The 23526-nt window shown below is 42.2% G+C and overlaps 1 long non-coding RNA gene across 1 annotated transcript in view; it reads right to left on the reverse strand.

Moving 5' to 3' along the window:
- Positions 1-19990: 19990 nt before the first annotated feature.
- LOC138737721 (uncharacterized) overlaps positions 19991-23526 on the reverse strand; it is a 42238-nt gene continuing 38702 nt past the window's right edge. Inside the window, exons 2-3 of the long non-coding RNA XR_011341172.1 lie at positions 23190-23249; positions 19991-20247 (exon numbers count right to left, since the gene is read on the reverse strand). This is a non-coding gene — a long non-coding RNA (uncharacterized lncRNA). The remainder of the gene's footprint in view (positions 20248-23189; positions 23250-23526) is intronic.

Genomic DNA, 23526 nt, shown 5'->3' on the forward strand with positions numbered 1-23526 from the left:
CAGACAGATGTTTTCATTATAAGAAGGAAACGGGAACAACAGTACATGCAATTTGGGCATGTGAGAAAGTGGAAAAGTTTTGGGAAGATCTAAAATCACAAAAAGTAACATACCAAAAAATCCAGAGATCTTTCTTCTAAGTAATATAAGAAGTAAAGAACTTGGACTTGATTTGGATGGAGCACAAAAAAGATTTATTATGATAACCTTAGCTGTAGCAAAAAAATATTTTATGTCAACCTGGAAATTAGAAGATAGCTTGAGAATACAGCAATGATTATCCAACTGCACGAAAACCAACAAGGTCGGGTCAGATACAGCAATGAGCTCTCTGAACCCTTCTCCATTAACAATGGTGTGAAGCAAGGCTGTGTTCTCGCACCAACCCTCTTTTCAATCTTCTTCAGCATGATGCTGAACCAAGCCATGAAAGACCCCAACAATGAAGACGCTGTTTACATCCGGTACCGCACGGATGGCAGTCTCTTCAATCTGAGGCGCCTGCAAGCTGACACCAAGACACAAGAGAAACTTGTCCGTGAACTACTCTTTGCAGACGATGCCGCTTTAGTTGCCCATTCAGAGCCAGCTCTTCAGCGCTTGACGTCCTGCTTTGCGGAAACTGCCAAAATGTTTGGCCTGGAAGTCAGCCTGAAGAAAACTGAGGTCCTCCATCAGCCAGCTCCCCACCATGATTACCAGCCCCCCCACATCTCCATCGGGCACACAAAACTCAAAACGGTCAACCAGTTTACCTATCTCGGCTGCACCATTTCATCAGATGCAAGGATCGACAATGAGATAGACAACAGACTCGCCAAGGCAAATAGCGCCTTTGGAAGACTACACAAAAGAGTCTGGAAAAACAACCAACTGAAAAACCTCACAAAGATAAGCGTATACAGAGCCGTTGTCATACCCACACTCCTGTTCGGCTCCGAATCATGGGTCCTCTACCGGCACCACCTACGGCTCCTAGAACGCTTCCACCAGCGTTGTCTCCGCTCCATCCTCAACATCCATTGGAGCGCTCACACCCCTAACGTCGAGGTACTCGAGATGGCAGAGGTCGACAGCATCGAGTCCACGCTGCTGAAGATCCAGCTGCGCTGGATGGGTCACGTCTCCAGAATGGAGGACCATCGCCTTCCCAAGATCGTATTATATGGCGAGCTCTCCACTGGCCACCGTGACAGAGGTGCACCAAAGAAAAGGTACAAGGACTGCCTAAAGAAATCTCTTGGTGCCTGCCACATTGACCACCGCCAGTGGGCTGATAACGCCTCAAACCGTGCATCTTGGCGCCTCACAGTTTGGCGGGCAGCAGCCTCCTTTGAAGAAGACCGCAGAGCCCACCTCACTGACAAAAGGCAAAGGAGGAAAAACCCAACACCCAACCCCAACCAACCAATTTTCCCTTGCAACCGCTGCAATCGTGTCTGCCTGTCCCGCATCGGACTGGTCAGCCACAAACGAGCCTGCAGCTGACGTGGACTTTTTACCCCCTCCATAAATCTTCGTCCGCGAAGCCAAGCCAAAGAAGAAAAAAAGACAGCAATGGTACATAGAAATGAATAAATGTATTCCATTGGAAAAAATACCATATAATTTAAGAAATAACATCACAGTATTGGAACAAATTTGGGAACTGTAAATGGAACACAACAGAGAAGTCCTACCGTGGACCTCCACCACCTAAAATGACAGAATGAGAAGAAGACAAAATGAACTGACCCAGTGTGTAAAAGTAGATGACACAATTTTTTGGTTATTTTCATTGTGTGATGACATTGTTTAATGGGTTTAATGTATCATATATGTTGAACGTTGAGTGGGTGGGGAGGGGGGTGGAAAGGAGGGAGGGAAGGGAAGGGGGATAAGGGGAGTAAATGACACTGTGTATATTCAAGAGGGAAAGGTTTATGTGTATTGTATTTTGGTCAATATGGTTCATAGTGTGAAAAATAAAAGGAATTAAAAAAAACATTCAGCTCCACATCAGAGAAACTGCATGAAATACTTGTCATTCTTCTTTTTTAGCTACTTTGAAATATAATAGGCTCAAAAAGGACATATCAGGGTGGCACAGTTGGCATAGCAATTAGCGCAATGCCCTTACAGCGCCAGCAATCGTGACCAGACGGGGTTTCGTAACCCACGCTGTTTGTAAAGAGTTTGTACGTTCTCCCCATGTCTCTATTGGTTTTCTCCTGGGCTATGGTTTCCTCTCACCATTCAAAACATACCTGGGGTGTAGATTAATGGGGTGTAAATTGGGAGGCACAGACACATGGGCCGAAATGGTCTTTTACTGTGCTGCATATCTAAATTTTGATGGAGGACCTGAGGCCCTCCATCAGCCAGCTCCCCACCATGACTACCAGCCCCCCCACATCTCCATCGGGCACACAAAACTCAAAACGGTCAACCAGTTTACCTATCTCGGCTGCACCATTTCATCAGATGCAAGGATCGACAATGAGATAGACAACAGACTCGCCAAGGCAAATAGCGCCTTTGGAAGACTACACAAATAGTCTGGAAAAACAACCAACTGAAAAACCTCACAAAGATAAGCGTATACAGAGCCATTGTCATACCCACACTCCTGTTCGGCTCCGAATCATGGGTCCTCTACCGGCACCACCTACGGCTCCTAGAACGCTTCCACCAGCGTTGTCTCCGCTCCATCCTCAACATCCATTGGAGCGCTTACACCCCTAACGTCGAAGTACTCGAGATGGCAGAGGTCGACAGCATCGAGTCCACGCTGCTGAAGATCCAGCTGCGCTGCATGGGTCACGTCTCCAGAATGGAGGACCATCGCCTTCCCAAGATCGTGTTATATGGCGAGCTCTCCACTGGCCACCGTGACAGAGGTGCACCAAAGAAAAGGTACAAGGACTGCCTAAAGAAATCTCTTGGTGCCTGCCACATTGACCACCGCCAGTGGGCTGATAACGCCTCAAACCGTGCATCTTGGCGCCTCACAGTTTGGCGGGCAGCAACCTCCTTTGAAGAAGACCGCAGAGCCCACCTCACTGACAAAAGGCAAAGGAGGAAAAACCCAACACCCAACCCCAACCCACCAATTTTCCCCTGCAACCGCTGCAATCGTGTCTGCCTGTCCCGCATCGGACTTGTCAGCCACAAACGAGCCTGCAGCTGACGTGGACTTTTTACCTCCTCCATAAATCTTCGTCCGCGAAGCCAAGCCAAAGAATATCTAAATTTTAAAAATTAGCAATTTAATCTTGATAAACTGAATGAGTTCAAAGTTCATCAATTTTTCTTTAATTTAGACCTCCAGCACTGTCACAGGGCATTCCAACCCATGAATCTGTGTCCCCTAAATACACCAATTAATCGATAACCCCTGAAAAACCCCATACGTGTTTGATGGATGGGAGGAAACCAGAGCCCCTGCAGTGACACAGGGAGAAGGTACAAACTCCTGACAGATAACACTGGATTTCAACCCACTACACTAACTGTGCCACCTGACAGAAACTGATGTGGACCCACAATTTTAATATTTATAGATCAGCAGAAATAGGAGTTATCAAGTTACTTCAAAAACAGAAGATACAGATAATTTGTTAAAAGTATTAACGCATCCTCCAAACGTAATCATCTGACTACAGTTAGAATTCTAAGAGTGAATAACAGAGTGCTTTACAAACCTATTTAAAATGTTATTTGAATAGAGTGTTTATATATGATTAATGAATTTATTGCATTTATGAGGGCTACCTTAATATATCAGTGGCTTTACCATTTGTGAGTTATTGGCTCTTCCTTTAGAAAGGAATAAATTCTGCATTCCCCAACTCCCTACTGAGTGTTTCCTGTCTCTATGCCTATAACTATAGCTTCTATTCTTGCTAAGTTTACTTGGCAACAGCTCTCACACTTTGATTAAATGCCATGGCCCGTGGCACTTAATCAGCACAAAAGCCATTTATTGTCTTGTACACTTGGGACTGACAGACATTATCGCTTAGATATATTAAATATAAAATGCAGTGTGTAGTGGAGTATGTGCTGATTGAAGTACATGTTATAAATATACATTGTGCAATTATTTATTTACTTTAAGGAAAAAGGCTCTAGAATAAAAATGAGCAAAAAGAAAGTTCAGATTGTCAAACCCCATTAAGTGGCATAGGAAACAAATATAAAGGCTTAACTTTTTTTTCTTAGATCTGTTTGGCATGAAATACCAGCTGTTATATTAAAATAAATTTATACTACAATTAACGTGTCATCTTAGTTCTTGTATTAATTCTATTAGAATGCAAGAGGTAAAGGTATCATATTACCCAATAACCCCTATGTCTAAATTGGAAGATTATGTTTTAACCCCATTGTGGCTTTCGGTTAAGATTCATGTTGACACCTCAAGCATCGGGCATAGAGAGGAGTGTTTTGTGGAGCTGCCGTCCATCAAGAAGAGATGCTAAGAGAAGTTGTAATCATCAGTGTTGATCAGTCGGTTTCAAACTTTTTCTTTCCACTCACAGACCCTGTGAGCACCTCTTTGGCTTGGCTTCGCGGACGAAGATTTATGGAGAGGGTAAAAAGTCCACGTCAGCTGCAGGCTCGTTTGTGGCTGACAAGTCCGATGCGGGACAGGCAGACACGATTGCAGCGGTTGCAGGGGAAAATTGGTTGGTTGGGGTTGGGTGTTGTGTTTTTCCTCCTTTGCCTTTTGTCAGTGAGGTGGGCTCTGCGGTCTTTTTCAAAGGAGGTTGCTGCCCGCCAAACTGTGAGGCGCCAAGATGCACGGTTTGAGGCGTTATCAGCCCACTGGCGGTGGTCAATGTGGCAGGCACCAAGAGATTTCTTTAGGCAGTCCTTGTACCTTTTCTTTGGTGCACCTCTGTCACGGTGGCCAGTGGAGAGCTCGCCATATAACACGATCTTGGGAAGGCGATGGTCCTCCATTCTGGAGACGTGACCCATCCAGCGCAGCTGGATCTTCAGCAGCGTGGACTCGATGCTGTCGACCTCTGCCATCTCGAGTACTTCGACCTATAGCATAGGGAATACTTAAGATGGTATGTGAGTGGAAAGAAAAGTTTGGAAACCACTGATAGAGGTGATGTTACTGCTATGCAATTAATCAAAGAACATAACCGGCCCTTTCATCCCATTTTCTGATTATAGGATTTTTATAAATTCATTGATGCTACAGAAATCTTGGGAATTCTATTTGTTTGTCAAAATATTTTAAACATTTTGATAATTATACATTTTTTGTCATTTTCAAGAATTGTTAGATGGGGAGTTGGGTGGGGGGGGGGGGGACATAACATTATTATTTCCTCAATGCCACACAAATCAAGTTAAAGAGTCGGGGGACTCAAGCTCTTCAGATACATTTTAAATTTATTTTATTTTTTTAATTGAGACATACAGCATGGTAACAGGTCCTTCCTCCTCATGATCCCGTGCTGCCCTAATACCCTAATTAACCATTTGTTGAAGGCTGGGAGTGTGGTTCAACTACTGTTAATACTGTTTGAATGTGTGTGGCTGGCCTGCCCCTTGCTGATTGCACCTGTGGCTCCTCCTTCTTGATTCCCCTATCAAAGGCAGAAATGTCATAATCCCTCCCCCAGAACAAGCTCAGGTCTCGGGTCAGCAACACGAGATGTGCCCTCTGTTTATGGTAATAAAAGCCCATCAGTCAGGTAACTTCTAGTCATCGGAGTTATTGGTAGTGCATCAGAGAGGAAACGGAGCTACTCAAGGAAACCCATACAGACACAGGGAGAACATACAAACTCCTTACATCATATTCCTGTGATGCATTAACTGCTAAGCCAACCATGCTATCCACAATCAGTTCCTTGGTTTTGCCAACACTGAGTGCAAGATTGTTGGCGTGACACCCCTTATCTAGCTAATCTAGTTCCTTCCTGTACGTTTCCTTATTGTGGTCTGTGATGTTGCTGACAACCATGGTATCATCACCAAATTTTCAAATAGGCAAAGAAACAAATTAGCTAATAATTCTTGTTATAAAACCAGCTACTGTATTAAAAATGTCTAACAGAGGCAGAGTCATGTGGACAATAGCCTGCTCTTCAATAATATCATGGCTAATACTCCGCTGCAAATCCCTCCCTAATCCTGCCAGTGCCAATATCCCTTGACATTCATGTTATCCAACCTTTAGTGTCGATAACCTCAATGGCTAGAGATTTCTAAAGAATTTTATAAAGAATCTGGATGAAGAAGTAGAGGGATGAGTCAGTAAATTTGCAGGTGGCATGTAGGTTGAAGATGTTGTGGATAGTGTGGAATGCTATCGGTTACAACAGAATATAAACAGGATGCTGAATTGGGGGTATAAAGTGGGAAACAGAGTTCATTACAGATAAGAGTGAAGTGATACATTTTGGACAGCCAAACCTCAAGGCAGAGTACATGGTTAATGGCAGGATTTTTAACAGCGTGGAAAAACAGAGGGATCCTGGGGTCCAAATCCAAAGATCTCTCCAGATTGCTACGTAAGCCAACAGGGTAGTTAACAAGGCTTAGAGCGTCCTGGCCTTCATTAGTTGGGGAATTGAGTTCAAAAGTCGTGAGGTAATTCTGCAGCTGCGTAAAACTCTGGTTATACTAGACTTGGAATATTGTGTTGAATTCTGGTCACCTCATGACAGAAAGGATGTGGAAGCTTTGGAGAGAATGCAGAGGAGATTTAGCAGAACGTTGTTGAGATTGGAGAATGTGATGTATGAGACAAAGTTAACAGAGCTAGGGCTTTGTTCTTTGTCATGAAGAAGGATGAGACATGACTTCATAGAGGTCCACAAGTTTCTGTGAGGCATAAATAGGCACATAGAGCCAGCACCATTTTCATGGGGTGAGAATATCAATCACCACAACACCTGTGTATAAGGAAGAATGTATAGAAGAGAAGTCAGGGGTATGTTTTTTACATAGAGATTAGTGGGTGCCTGGAAAGCATTGCCAAGCATGGTGGTGAAGGCTGGTTCAGCAGGAAATTTAAAAGACTCTTCAACAGGCATATGTATGAAAGAAAAGTAGAGGGTGTGAGGTAGGGAAGGTTTAGTTTGTTGAATAGATTTCTTGTGGTCTGCACAACATACCAATGTACTGTGCTGAAATATTCTATGTTCTATGGTGCGTTGCAGTGAGCTAAAAGTGAGGAGTTTGTTGTAGCAAATAACAAACATAGGAATTGAAGATACAGTATGTACCCCCCAAAAAAAGACTTTATAACAAAAATTGGAAGTTTTATATTCATCTATAAAAAATACCTGTGAACCTGAGCCTGAGCCAAGTTCTGAAGATTGTTTCGACTCTTGAAAATTCCAAACAAATGATAAGTGCAGAGCAGACTGAGTTGCAATATCCAACACAGGTTTTTTTCAGTCAACTGAAGTTTCAGTTAAAATGATTCATACATATTATGCCGCCATCATTGTCCGAGAGCTGAATGAAAATTGACATTGATAAAGTTGCTGATGCGTTTCCTGAAGGTACCCTTACTCTGAAGGTTTCCAAAATCACAGAAGTTGGTCTTTAACCAATTTGCAGCACTCAACGTGCTATTAAGAAGAAGCTTGACCACTAGATAGAGCAGAGACCCTGGAACACAAATGTTATTCAGATGACTTATGCTGAAGAACTGTTTTCCCTTCTGATCAAACCCCTTTATTTCATTTCCAACACTGTTAACTAACTGACATTGAAAAATGCCCAGCCATATACCGTTCACAAAAACAACAAATCTAATCTCTCTTAATTGCCAGTCAGTCGACTCTCAGTTGACTGACCAAAAGTTGTTTACAGTGTAACCTGCTTCCTGCTGCCCAGTCTTGATTTTGCTTGAATCACTCCGCTTCATTTATCATCACAGCCTGGTCCAAGCATGAACTAAAGAAATGAACCATATTGGTCATCAATTTTGCTTCAGAGGAAAACAAAAAGGAAATGATAGACCCATTAGCTAAATATCGATGGGTGGGAAATTGTTGGAGTTGGAGACGATTATCAAGGATAAGGTTACTGAGTATCTGGAGGTACATGACAACATAGGCCAAAATCTTGCCTGACAAACCTGCTGCAATTTTTTGAGTAAACCTCAAGCATGCTAGGCATAGTAGATGCAATGGATGTTGTACATTTGTATTTTCTAAAGGCCTTTGCCAAGGTGCCACACATGAGGCTGCTTAATAAGGTGAGAGCCCATGGAATTACAGGAAAGATACTAGCATGGGTAGAGCAATGACTGATCGGCAGGAAACAGAGAGTGGGAATAAAGGATTCCTATTCTAGTTGGCTGCTGGTTACCAGCGGTGTTCCACAGGGTCGGTGTTGGGCCATCATCTTTTTACATTGTATGTTATTGATTTGGGTTATGGAATAAATGACTCTTGTTAAATTTGCAGATGATACAAAGATAGATGGAGAGCCAGGTTGTGTTGAGAAAATAGAAAATGGAAAATGGAGAGGCTGCAGAGAGACTTAGATAGATTAGGAGAATGGACAAATAAGTAGCAAATGAAATACAATGTTGGAATGGTCATGCACTTCTGTAGAAGGAATATAAAGCTAGACTATTATTTAGATGGGGAGAACATTCAAATTTCAGAGATGCAAAGGGACTTGGGAGCCCTCATGCAGGATACTCTAAAGGTTAATCTTTTGGTTGAGGTGATGGTGAAGAGGCCAATGCAATGTGGGCATTAATATCTAGAGGAATTAGATATTTTTAAAATTATTTACAACCCAATAAAAGCCAATTTCTTCCATTTAAATGCATGCCACCCAATTACACCTAAATTAACCTACAACTGTGTTTTTTTGGAAGAGCTTACAAGAACAGGGATGTGATGTTATAAAGCACTGGTGAAGCCTCATTTGGAGTATGGGGTAAGTTTTGGGCTCCTTATTTAAGAAAGGATCTGAGGGTTCAGAGAAGATTCACAAGAATCATTCCTGGAATGAAGGATTAGCAAATGAAGAGCATTTGATGATTCTCGGAGCAGAATGAGTGGAGATGCATTATGATTGTTGAAATGCCTGGACAGACTAGATATTAAGAAGAATTTTTAACATAGGGAGTTCAGAAAAAGAGGGAAAAACTTCAGGAATGAATGGTTTCCACTTACAATGGAGATGTGGAGGAATTTATTTACCAAGTGGTGAACCACTGGAATTTGTTACCTCAGGTGACTGTAGAGGCCAGGTTGTTAGGTATATTTAAGGCAGAAATTGATAGGTATCTGAATAGTCAGGGTATCACTGATTATGGGGAGAAGGCAGGAGAGTGTGGCTGAGTGGGGGCATGGATCAGGTCATGATTGAATGGAGGACCAGAACTGATGGGCCACATGGCCTACTTTTGCTCCTATACCTTATGATCTAAGTAAGATGAGAGTGTCTGTTCCTAACACCAATGCAGCACATGACCATGCACATGACATCAAGGAGGTCTGGATATCATAGGAATAAATTAGACAAAGGAAGTTGATTGTGGTCAATGGAGACCAATCTTCTGGGACCAGGAACATCACTGGAGGAGTTTCTCAGGGTGGTTCCCAAGGACGAACCATATTTAGTTACTTTCTCAATGATCCTCCACCATATGGTACAACTCCATTTGTATCTCCACGGACAATGAACCAGTGGACACCTGTATGCATCAAGACAAGAGTCACTCATGGCCTGATGAATTATAAATAGTACTGATGCCACACAATGATGTGGCAATAATCACTCACAGCAAAACTGAATTTAACCACCTATCTTTGACATTACCATCAACAATGACATTACCATCTCTCTAGTGAGGAACCCTATTGACCAGAGGTTTAATTGGAGCAGCCATATAAATAATGTGCCAACAAGATGATATTAAAAAACATAGTGATTGTGTTATGTGCATCATTTCTGGCCCCAGAGGCTTTTCATAATCCATAAATCACCCAGCAATGATAATAATAATGTTTATTGTCATATACATTGTACAATATACATTAGCAACGAAATTCTTACTTACTGCAGCCTTTGTTTAAAAAAAGGAGCAAATTCAATGTAATTTAAAAATACAATAAATAAATATATACTAAAAATAGATAATAGGTATTCACAGAAAACTTGGTGCAATGTCAGAGCAGTTCATGATTAGTCTAACAAGGGAAGGTTCAAGTGTCTCATTAGCTGTTGGAATGAAACAGAACTGTTTAAAAAAAATGCTGTCTGCACAATTTTTATTTTCAGCAAGAGAAATGGAGTAAAACCATGTGGAACTCAAGCTGCCTCTGGAAAGTAGCTATGGAGATATTGTGGAAAATGAAGAGGGCAATTCAAAGGAAACATGTCCCTTGATGAGGAAGTTCAGGAATACCATTGGATTTAGGAGGAATTCCTTTTCATAAAGTATGTTCTTGCAACATTTGTATTCTCAAGGCCAGAGAGCTGTAGAATTGGAGTCATTATGTTCAAGATGGTCATTCCATGTACCAAAAGTGATAAGAGTTTAAATTAGTGAAGGCTGAAATAAATAGTTTTTGATCTAAAAATGGAGTTGAGCAATGTGGATGTTATTGCATAATGTGAACAGACCAAGAGTCCATGAGACATATTCTAGGCCCCTATTTTTATATTCTGGAATGCCGTGAAATATTCTGCAGTTGCATTAAGCAACATAGCTCCAACAAGTGGCAGAATGGCATGATGGTGTAGCAATTTGTGTTGCTGCCTCACAGTTCCAAGGGCATAGGTTTGCTCTTGACCTCAGGCACTGATTGCATGGAGTTGGCAAATTTACCTTGTGACTGCATGAAATTTCTTCCTAGTGCCAGGTTTCTTCTGATATCCTGAAGAAGTAGCTGGACTTACCGGGGCTTGGGCTCAGAAAGGTCAGACTCGGGGTCGGAAGAGACAGTGAGACAGTGCCTGGTGTCGGGTGAGAGGAGGAGGAGCCGGGAGTTAATTGGGGTCAATTGGTAAGGGCTAATAAAAGGAGTAGAAAGGGAGGGAACGGCCAGCGAGGAGTGGTGCAGTGAAGGAGTGGGGTCTTAGGACTTTGGCTTGAGGGACTTCGGCAAGAAGGAGCTACTTGTGTGGGAAGGGTATTTATATTAAGAAAGGAGGAAATGGAGTCAGTTGGGGTAGTTAAGTGCTCCAATTGTGGGATGTGGGAAGTCAGAGACACCACAGCTGTTTCTGACAACTACACCTGCAAAAGGTGCATCCAATTGCATATAATGAGTGACCGTGTTAGGGAGCTTGAGCTGCAGTTGGATGAACTGAGGATCATAAGGGAAGCAGAGGCAGTGATAGAGAGGAGTTACAGGGAGACAGTCACCCCTAGAAGGCAGGAGTCATGGAATTGGGTGACTGTGAGGAAAGGAGGGAGTGTGCCAGTGCAGAGTACCCCTGTGGAAGTGCCACTCAGCAATATGTATTCTGCATTGGATACTGCCGGGAGGGAACAGCTTATCAGGGTCGAGTCGTAGGGGTCAGGTCTCTGGCACGGAGGCTGCCCCTGAGGTTCAGAAGAGAAGGAGGATAAGAACAGGATACTTGTAGTTGGGGACTTGTTAGTCAGAGGAACAGATAGAAGGTTTGTGGGACAAGTTCGGTGATCCAGGTTGGTATGTTGCCTCCCTGGTGCCAAGGTCAGAGATATCTCTGATTGAGTATATAGCATTCTGCAAGGGGAAGAAGAACAGCCAGAAGTCGTGGTCCATGTGGGGACCAATGACTTAGCTAGAAGTGGGGATGAGGTCCTGAAACAGGATTATGTGGAATTAGGTAGGAAGTTAAAAAACAGGACCTCCAAGATAGTAATCTCTGGATTGCTGCCGGTGCCACGCGCTAGTGAGGGTAGAAATAGGAGGATGTGGAGGATGAATGCGTGGCTAAAGAGATGGTGCAGGGGCCAAGGGATAAGATTTCTGGATCATTGGGATCTCTTCTGGGCAAGGTCGGACCTGTACAAAAGGGACGGACTCCACTTGAACTGGAGGGGGACCAATGTGCTGGCAAATAGATTTGCTAGAGCTGTGGGAGAAGGTTTAAACTAGTTTGGCAGGGGGGTGGAGAACAGAGTGTGAGAGCAGAGTCAAGGGAGCATGGCCACCTAGATAAGAATAAAAACGATAACAAAGGTAGGATGGAGATTAGGGAAGAAGGTAGAAAAGAGAATGTATGTGAGTGTCATTCTCTGAAATGCATATATTTTAATGCAAGAAGCATAGTGAACAAGGTAGATGAGCTTAGAGCATGGACAGATACTTGGGGTCACGATATTGTGGCAATTAGTGAGACCTGGCTACAAGAGGGGCAGGACTGGCAACTTAACGATCCAGGATACATTTGTTTTAGATGTGATAGATTAGGGGGTATGCTTGTTAAGGAGGACATTACTGCTGTGAGGTGGCAAGATGGTCTGGAGGGATCGTCCAGTGAGGCTGTTTGGGTGGAATTGAGGGGTGAAGGAGGCATGAGGGTGCTAATAGGGGTGTATTACAGACCACCAAATGGGTCAAGAAAACTAGAGGAACAAATGTGTAGAGAGATAATGTATATGTGTGAGAATCATAAGGTAGTGATCATGGGAGATTTTAACTTCCCTCATATTGATTGGGATACCCATACAGTTAGAGGGCTGGATGGGCTAGAGTTCGTTAAATGTGTTCAAGATTGTTTTCTGAATCAATTAGTAGAAGAACCAACTCGGGACAGTGTAATACTAGATCTCCTGTTAGGGAACGAGCTAGGTCAGGTATCAGACATTAATGTTGGAGATCCAATTGAGTCTAGTGATCATAATTCTGTTAGTTTTAAGGTAGTTTTAGGGAAGAGCAAGGAGGGGCCGAAAGTTGAGGTTCTGGATTGGAGAAGAGCAAATTTCGAAGGAGTACGAAGGGATTTGGGGAGTATTGAGTGGGACAGGATATTTTCAGGTGAGGGTGTAAATGAAAAATGGAGGATAAATCTCCAGGACCGGTCAAAATATTCCCAAGGACACTCAGGGAGGCTAGTGGACAGATAGTCGGGCCATTAACAGAGATATTTAGGATGTCACTGGCCAAGGGGGCAGTGCCAATGGATTGGAGGGTGGCGCATGTGGTTCGGCTGTTTAAGAAAGGGTCTAAATGTAAACCTGGGAATTATAGGCCCGTGAGTCTGACGTCTGTGGTAGGCAAGTTGATGGAAAGTGTTCTGAGGGATGGTATTTACAAATATTTGGAGGTACAGGGAATGCTAGGGAGTAATCAGCATGGTTTTGTCAGGGGTAGATCATGCTTGACAAACCTGATTGAGTTTTTCGAGGGGGTTACAAAAAAGGTTGATGAAGGGAAAGTTGTGGATGTTGTCTATTTAGACTTTAGTAAAGCTTTTGACAAAGTTCCCCACAGGAGGTTAGGAAAAAAGGTGGAGGCATAGGTATAAATGAGGAGGTAGTGAAATGGATTCAGCAATGGTTGGATGGGAGGTGGCAGAGAGTAGTGGTAGAAAATTGTTTGCCCAATTGGAGGCCGGTAACTAGTGGAGTTCCTCAGGGATCGGTCCTGGGTCCACTATTGTTTGTTATATATATATTAACGATCTGGAAGTAGGGGTGGAGAATTGGATAAGCAAGTTTGCGGATGATACAAAGATTGGTGGTGTGGTGGACAGTGAGGAAGATTTTTCTTTGGCTTGGCTTTGAGGACGAAGATTTATGGAGGGGTAATGTCAACGTCAGCTGCAGGCTCGTTTGTGGCTGACAAGTCCGATGCGGGAAAAGCAGACACGGTTGCAGCGGTTGCAAGGGAAAATTGGTTGGTTGGGGTTAGGTGTTGGGTTTTTCCTCCTTTGTCTTTTGTCAGTGAGGTGGGCTCTGCGGTCTTCTTCAAAGGAGGTTGCTGCCCGCCCAACTGTGAGGCGCCAAGATGCACGGTTTGAGGCGATATCAGCCCACTGGCGGTGGTCAATGTGGCAGGCACCAAGAGATTTCTTTAGGCAGTCCTTGTACCTCTTCTTTGGTGCACCTCTGTCTTGGTGGCCAGTGCAGAGCTCGCCATATAACACGATCTTGGGAAGGCGATGGTCCTCCATTCTGGAGACGTGACCAACCCAGCGCAGTTGGATCTTCAGCAGCGTGGATTCGATGCTGTCGGCCTCTGCAATCTCAAGTACTTCGATGTTAGGGATGAAGTCGCTCCAATGAATGTTGAGGATGGAGCGGAGACAACGTTGGTGGAAGCTTTCTAGGAGCCGTAGGTGATGCCAGTAGAGGACCCATGATTCAGAGCCGAACAGGAGTGTGGGTATGACAACGGCTCTGTATACACTAATCTTTGTGAGGTTTTTCAGTTGGTTGTTTTTCCAGACTCTTTTGTGTAGTCTTCCAAAGGCGCTCTTTGCCTTGGCGAGTCTGTTGTCTGTTTCGTTGTCGATCCTTGCATCCAATGAAATGGTGCAGCCGAGATAGGTAAAAAAACTGGTTGACCGTTTTGAGTTTTGTGTGCCCGATGGAGATGTGGGGGGGCTGGTAGTCATGGTGGGGAGCAGGCTGATAGAGGACCTCAGTTTTCTTCAGGCTGACTTCCAGGCCAAACATTTTGGCAGTTTCCGCAAAACAGGACGTCAAGCGCTGAAGAGCTGGTTCCGAATGGGCAACTAAAGCGGCATCGTCTGCAAAGAGTAGTTCGCGGACAAGTTGCTCTTGTGTCTTGGTGTGAGCTTGCAGGCGCCTCAGATTGAAGAGACTGCCATCCATGCGGTACCGGATGTAAACAGCATCTTCATTTTTGAGGTCTTTCATGGCTTGTTTCAGCATCATGCTGAAGAAGATTGAAAAGAGGGTTGGTGCGAGAACGCAGCCTTGCTTCACGCCATTGTTAATGGAGAAGAGTTCAGAGAGCTCATTGCTGTATCTGACCCAACCTTGTTGGTTTTTGTGCAGTTGGATAACCATGTTGAGGAACTTTGGGGGGAACCGTAGATTAAAAGGTGATTTAGGAAGGCTGGAGGTGTGGGCTGAGAAATGGCTGATTGAATTTAATACAGATAAATGTGAGGTGTTACATTTTGAAAAGGCAAATCAAAATAGGTCATATGCATTAAATGGTAGGCTATTGAGATGTGCAGAGCAACAAAGGGATTTAGGAGTGATGGTAAATAGTACCCTCAAGGCTGATACTCAGGTAGATGGTGTGGTGAAGAAGGCATTTGGAATGTTGGCCTTCATAAATCGGAGTATTGAATTCAAGAGTAGGGAGGTTATGATGAAATTGTACAAGGCATTGGTGAGGCCAAATTTGGAGTACTGTGTACAGTTTTGGTCACCAAATTATAGGAAAGATATAAACAAAATAGAGAGAGTGCAAAGAAGGTTCACGAGAATGTTGACAGGATTTCAAGGTTTGAGTTACAGGGAAAGGTTGTGCAGACTGGGGCTTTTTTCTCTGGAGCATAGAAGATTGAGAGGAGACTTGATAGAGGTGTTTAAGATTTTAAAAGGGACAGACAGAGTAAACGTGGATATGCTTTTTCAATTAAGAGTGGGGGAGATTCAAACTAGAGGGCATGGTTTAAAATTGAAGGGAGAAAATTATAAGGGGAACATGAGCGGAAATTTCTTTACGTAAAGGGTGGTAGGGATGTGGAATGAGCTTCTGCTCGACGTGGTCAAGGCGGGATCATTGGTTACTTTTAAGGAAAGACTGGATAGTTACATGGATAGGAGAGGACTGGAGGGGTATTGACCAGGTGCTGGTCAGTGGGACTAGGAGGATGGGGATTTGTTATGGCATGGGCTAGTAGGGCTGAACTGGCCTGTTCTGTGCTGTAAGTGGTTATATGGTTAAGTGCTGGGTTAATTATTTCTTCATGACGGTGACAAAAAAAATCAAAGGGATTTAATTGGTACTTGTGAGAGAAGGATGTGCAGGGTTGTGGGAAGCTAAGAAGAGAGAGAATGGGACTGAGAAGTTGTTTAAATGGAACCCATTATGGGCTCAGTGGGCTGAATGGCCTCTTTCTGTATCACAGTAAGAAGGAAGCTTGGTAACATCCAGGAGTAGTCAGACTCCAGGATTGCCATTCATTCCTTTTACTATCAGTACTCCACGGCATCAGAGTGCTCCATTTTTTAAAAAGAGCCACAGATCCCCAACTGAGTTCCTCCAATAACACCCCACAAACTTACAATCACAACCATTGAGAAGGACAAGGACAGCAAGCAGGTAGGAACACTGCTACCTGCATTTTCCATTCAAGTCACACTTAATCCAACATGGAAAGCATATTGGCTAAGTTACAAAACTCTATTTTCTACCAATTCTTGCAAAGATCTCATGGAGCACGCCAACACACAGAAGTAAACAAAGCTGGTTTAGGTAAACATGCAGCCCAGCCTTTGTGGTGATGTTCTTCAGCTGTGACGATGACTGAGTGAAAGACACTGATATTTTATGGTTTAGTTATGGCTTTATTCTCCAGTCTTTGGAATACACACAACTAATGGCATAAAGGGTTCAACTAAGTCAACTATAAATAATCAGCTCCCTGCTCATGAACATTTCAGTTATCCTGATTCTGAAATAATTTTCAAATGTTATCTAGCACAATATCAAATATTTCTATTTTTGATATTATAGGGTATTTATTAACTCAATGTTAAAATATACAGCGTAGCATCAGCAATCTTCTGTCCCAAACTTGTATGATATTTACACCCCCTATGTGATTTTTTTTTTCTTCTTCTGCCTAAAGGATCCTGTCATCACTGGAAATTATTTCCACACGATGATGATAGCAGCTTCACATTAAATATTGTGATAGCTAGCTTACTGAGAACTCTCAGATCAAAATATTAAAATTACAGACACTTCTTCAAAGAACATATTCCATAAATATACACATATTGTAAAGAAAGAATAGTTTCACAATTCCTTTATAATATTCCCCTGTTGCTCTCATTGTCAAAAGTGCCTGAATTTATGCTTCACCAAAATGGGTTATTTATCCATGCTGTGAAATATTCTCATGAAACAGATGCATGGGTATTTACATGATCACAGATTTAATACTATTTTAAAGCTATATATACCTAAATTTCAATATGTTTAATATATTTTCATTTGTAAGAAGAGAAAAGGAATAAATTATCTTTAGTAAGGGATTTGACAAAGTTTTTCTTATAATAGGTAATCCATGAGATACAGATGCATGAGTGAATGGATAGCTTGGATTTGGAATTGGCTTGCCCATAGAAAACAGAGGGTAGTGACGGAAGGTTGTTATTCTGGCTGGAGGTTCGTGCCCAATTGTGTTCTAACAAGTTCGGGTGCTGGGAACCCTGCGTTTCGATAGATTTAAAATAAAATAATAATAATAATTTGAATGGAAAGGTAGGTTTACCAAGGACACAAATATTGATGGAGTTGCGGACTGTGTGGTTGGCTATCAAAGAATTAACCTGAATATAGATCAGCTACAGGTAAGGGCAGAAAAATTGCAGATGGAGTTAAATCCAGCCAAATGAGGTAAACAAGAAATCAGCAAATACTGGAAAAATGGAGCAACCCTTGGCCTTGCTGATGTTGAGAGCGAGATTGTGGTTCTGGCACCATAGCAACCAGATTCTCAATCTCCATTCTAAATTATGACTCAACACTATTCGGCCAACAATGATGACATCATCAGCAATGGATTGGCTAGGTGATCATCTGTACAGAGGGAATAGAGTGGGACACTAAGCACACACATACAAATGGAAACAAGATGTCTGCAGATGCTGGTAAAATGCAACAATTATACAAAGTGCTGGAGGAATGCAACAGGTCACGAAGGATCGTAAGAAATAAATAATTAACATTTCGGGCTGGAACCTTTGATCAGGAATATCTGAATAAAAGGGTGGAGGAGTGGGGTGCAGATGACATAAAGACTTCTTCCTTGCCTTCCTAGAGAGAGAGAGAGAGAGAGACCCCAGCAGCACGAGTCAGGCGAGTGAGGGGGAGAGACCGACAACACGAGTTGGGAAATTGGGGAGGGACACCGGCAGTGCGAGTCAGGCGGTTGGAGGCGGGGGGAAGAGACCAGCAGCACAATTGGAAGGGGGTGGGGGTGGATACGGCACCACAATTCAGATGGGCTTAAATCTGAAATCTGGAAAAATCCAAAATTTGGAACACACTGTCCCCCAGGGGTTCTGGATAAAGGATTGTGTACCTGTGTTTTCAAGTATAATTGCCACACTCCTGACTGACTACACATTATTGGTGTTCTTGGGAATCTGTTGATTCATCAGGGTAAACATTTATCTTCAGTCACTTTCATTAATTTTACAACATAGCTGGAGCTTTGCATCACAACCAACTTCTGAAACTGAAGTCAATGGAAGACAATTTTGGAAAGAGTACATTATGTTAACACCATTATATTTCAACCTCAAACTAAGTTGCATACACTGAACTTGTACCTCATAGTTGTTTTGATGGAAAATCTCTATAAGTAATACATCCACCAGATTCATTTGAGACGTTTCTCTGTAATGACTATCTCATGTCCAATCTGCCCTATTTGTCATTCATGATCAGGACCCTGGAATGGACAAGAGCGGGGTTAGAGGGTTACGGGCGGATAATAGGCAGGGGGAGCTAGTGGAGTTGTTTGAGTGAACCGGCGTGGACTTGTAGGGCCGAGATGGCCTGTTTCCATGCCATAAACTGTTATATGATTATATGGTTAGAATTCCAAACGGCCCTTCTATCACTGATATTTATCATACTAATTGTTTAACAAAAAGTTTCAAGTATCTTAAAGCTATAATGAGGAAAAAATGAAAAAATAACTTCAATACTTAAATCTCAAAAATTATACTGTACTTCATTTCTCTGCAATCTTTCCAGTTGTATCATTTTCCCTGTTGAAAGTAAATATGGTGTCTGTTAAAATGTATACTTTTAGCACCAGGCATTTTGCAGAGTAGATCAGTGACAATTAGTGTGCAGGCCTAACATGCCACCAAGTTCTTTTTTGAAATGAAAAATTCAGCCAAATGAGGAGGGCATTTCTAATGCAGTTAGTTCTACACACTGGAGAAGGCACTGCAACTAATTTCTGGCATATTTCTGCCAGGGTGTTACTTGAATTACCTTCTTACATCCAGAACATTTATAAAGCAAAGCATAAACTTGGAGAAAAAAATAATAACTCAAATAGAATGTCCCTGCTCTATCTGTGATCTCCTTGTGTGTAGTGATGCGGAGAGAAGTCAGAGACTCATTGGATGGAAAATTATTTGCCAGGCATCTGTGACTTCCTAGGCTGTACTCCTCCAAGTAAGGTGTGACAGAATGTATTACATTCTCTATTATCATTGAAAATATCCTCAAACCATCAAAGATTAAATTCTCAATGCTACATTCTCCCTGATGTATTAAAAATTTTGAATATTCCATGCGTTTCACAGTACTCTTCTGACAAAACTTCAGTCTCTTTCTGTTGATGGCAGTTCAATTTCTAAATGTATTCTGTGTGTGAAATGCACTTTAGGCAAATTTACTTCATCACACCTTGCAAGGTCATTCTTTTTTTAAAAAACAGGTCAGTTCCTCATCATTCCTAATTTTGAAATAACTGTGAAACTGTGAGCAAATCAGTTAAAACTCAGTGAAAATAAATTAAAACATTGTGAATATGATAAAATTAACTTAATTTAATATTTTCAAACAATAATAATTAATATTGGCATAAATTGTATTAACTTCGTTGATACCACTACCTGGAAGGGAAGACCAATGCACATACTCAAATGTTTGTACATTTAATGCATTCTATTGGGACCAAACGTACACCCTTGTGAATTTTAACACCTTCTGTCCAACTTAATAATTGACCTATCAGTCAAACAACTACAGAGTTTTTTTCTCTACAACTTGACCTGTGTGTAAACCCACAATTTATTAAAATAAAATCCAGAAAATATTGCAAGACAGACATGTTTATTTTCTCTATTTCTACTAATCACTTTGCAATCTTAATTGTATCAATTGTCAACTCAGCTTGCCTTGTCCATCCTGAGTTCACCAAACTTCTAACCTCACTCCTTACCCCTGGTGTTCATGTTCAACGATGGACTTGCAACCATCCTGGTTTAATCATTTGTCAGGTCATGTTAATTCAGGAAGAAGGTAGTTTGGTATACTTGTCAGGTCATGTTAATTCAGGAAGAAGGTGGTTTGGCATACTTGCCTTCATCTGTCAGAGAATTGAATCGAGAAGTCATGACGTCATGTTACAACTGTACAAAATGTTGGTAAGATAAAACGGAGCATTATACACAGTTCTGGCCACCCACCTATCAGAAAGATAACTGGGTGTTCTTATCCCACTGCTCTACTTTACACCTATGACTCTGTGGCTTGGTTCGACAATAACACCATCTACTAACTTGCTGATGATCCCATGGTAGTGGGTTTTGTAAAGGAAGGGGATGAGCCAGCATCCAGGATGGAGATTGAAAACCTGACTGAATGGTGCACCTACAATGACCCTGCGCTCAATGTCACGAAAACTAAGGAAAAGATTAATGACTTCAGGAAGGGAAAGCCAGAGTCTACAATCCTGTGATCCTGTGATGGAGAGGGTCAGCAAATTTAGGATCTTGTGAGTCACTGTATATCAGAGGACCCAATGCACCAATAGCATTGTGAAGTACATCAGCATCTCTACTTCCTTAAGGGTTTGCAGAAGTTTGGTATGACACCAGAAACCTTTGCAAATCTCTAAGAGGCGCGATGGAAAGTGTACTGCATCATGGTCTAATATGAGGATACCCCTGAGCATAAAGCCCTCCTAAAGGCAATTAACATAGCCCAGGACACCACAGGAAAAATCCTCCCCTCTATTGAGTACATCTACAGCGGACACTGCTGTCGGAGGGCAGCAGCAATCATCAAAGACCCACACCACTCAGCATACACTCTGTTCTCACTGCTGCCATCAGCCAAGAGATATAGGTGCCACAAGACTCACGCCACCAGGTTCAAGAACAGCTGCTACACTTCCACCATCAGACTCTTCAATGACAAATTCAATCAAAGACTTATTTAAGGACTCTGCACTTGATTGATTTTCTTTTGTTCTATCTGTGTTACACAGTTTGTTTACATTTATTATCTATTTACAGTTCTTTCAATTGTTTACATGTTCATGCTGTGTAGTTTATTTTTTGCACTATCAATTAGTGGTAATTCTGCCATGCTCACAGGAAAAAGGAATCTCAGGGCTGTATGTGATGTCATGTATGTACTCTGACATCTGAAATCTGAATCTGTAAAAGATATTAAACAATAAAGGATGCAAAAAAGATTCATGAGAAGGATAGCAGGACCATTTGTTTTTAATGTTTCACTGGGAATTTTGTTGGAGACCCCGTTTGGAGTTTTATGAATCATAAGGGACATACTCCAGGTAAAGAGTTATTGTATTTTTTTCCCAGGATAGGCGAGTTGAAAATGAGAGGGCTTAGATTTAAGGTGAAAGGAAAAGGATTTAAAGAGGGCCTACAGGGTACCTTCTTCACAGTGATGGTGGTGGATATATTGTCAGGTGGTACAGCATGGAATTGAGATTTTGTTGGCTATCAAAGCACTTTTCTGTATGGTGAAATCTATTTATGCATGGATGGCTTTGTAATATGGATAGAGGTGGATCAAAGCCCCTTTTCTTAACAACCCACTTCAAGTACATGCAGACTGAGCCAGTGAAACATTGCTGTCTTCAATGAATATGAGGTCAGTGACTGTGTTGGTATGTCACTCTGCAGACTTCTCCTGGGCACTTGGGATGAATTAGGGTGTTGTGATATGACCAGTTAGTGTACTTTTTTTCACATTACAGTGGTATAAGTTTGATAGATTATTCGATAACATGCCAAATCTCATTAGACTCCTTTAAAAGAAAAGGGGTTGGTTGGTGTAGCCTTCTTCACAGTTGCATTGGTGTGCTAACTCCAGGAGATATTCTGTGCACTTCCAGGAACTTAAAGGTACTAACCCTCTTCACTGTCATTCATCCCATCAATGAGGGCAGGTACATGGTTCCTCAGCCTCCATTTTCTAAAGTCCACAAAAAACCCTTTGGTATTGGTGATGTTGAGAGAAAGATTGTTCTGGCATCACACAACCATAACTCTCAATCTCCATTCCACATTCCAACTCATCCTTATTCAGCAATATATAGATTGCATTGGAACTGAACTTGGCTGTGTAATGATCATTGTAGAGGGAGTAGTATTTGCAGCCTTGAGGTAACCAATGGTAAGGTGATGTTGTCAATCTGTGCTAATTGTGCTTTGCCAATGAGGAAATCGAGGAGCCAGTTGCATAAAGATAAGAGAATCCAGTTCCCTGAGTTTGCTAATTGTTATTTTTTGATGTGATGGTGTTAAATGTCAAGCTCCAGTCAGTGAACTATAGCCTGAAGTGCATATTCGTGTGGTCCAGATAATCTAATGTAGAGTTGAGGGCCAGTGAGATGGCATCCACTGTTGACCTGCTGTGGCAATAGGTGTATTGAAGTGAATTGAATTGATGTTAATTGGCAGGTGGCAGAAAAAAGGAAAGAGAGGCAAGAGAAACACAGGTGTCAGTGTGAGCAAAGAGAGCCACCAGGTGAAGTGAGGTAATCAATGGAGAGAAGGGTAACCAGTGCTGGAATCTGACAGGAAGAGGTGACAATGAGAGACAAGATAGAACTGGAGGTTGGGAGTGGGGAACAACCCAGAAGCGGAAAGAGGGATGGAAACAGATGGAACAAAAGAAGGGAGATGTGACTGGTGGGAGTGGGTGGGAAAGGAGCAAAAATGGAAAGGGGTGAGGAGAGGAAATAAAAAGACGGGGGTTGAAATCATTATCAAAATTGAAAAATTCAGTGTTCATGCCATTTGGCAGTAGATTACCCAGGTGGAATATGAGACATTACACTGGGCCTCTCTCTGGCAGGGGGGTAGGCCAAGGATAGACAGGTAAGTGTGGGAATTGGAAGAGGAGTGCAAAGCTCAGAATGGCTTTTATGGAGAGAGTGCAGATAATCTGCTAAACCGTCTTCAAGTGCTCGCCATTGTAAAGCAGGCCATAACAAAAGTATTAAGTGTAAAAGATGATGTTGGAGGAGATGCATGTAAATCTTAGCCTCACCTGAACATCCTTTGTTGTCTGTTTTCTGTTTGGACTTTTCTGACTGTTTTCCATTTTAACCTATTTAATAAGATAAAGAATATCACCAACAATAGCCAGTTTTTAACTCTACCTCTTTTATTGTGCCTAGTTGATGCCCAGTCAATCTTTTGGCCCTTTTCTTGATTTACATTCTGGTCCACATGCATAAAGGATCTTCAAATCCCAAATATGACATTGATGGACACCATTATCCTTGATCTCACCACATTAATTTCACCATCTCCTCAACCATCCTCTTGGGCAGAGAAAATTTGCCGATAATCTTGGCACCTTTTTTTTGATCCTGAGCTAATTC

This window comes from Narcine bancroftii, chromosome 6 (genome assembly GCF_036971445.1).
Source record: "Narcine bancroftii isolate sNarBan1 chromosome 6, sNarBan1.hap1, whole genome shotgun sequence".
Taxonomy (NCBI): domain Eukaryota; kingdom Metazoa; phylum Chordata; class Chondrichthyes; order Torpediniformes; family Narcinidae; genus Narcine; species Narcine bancroftii.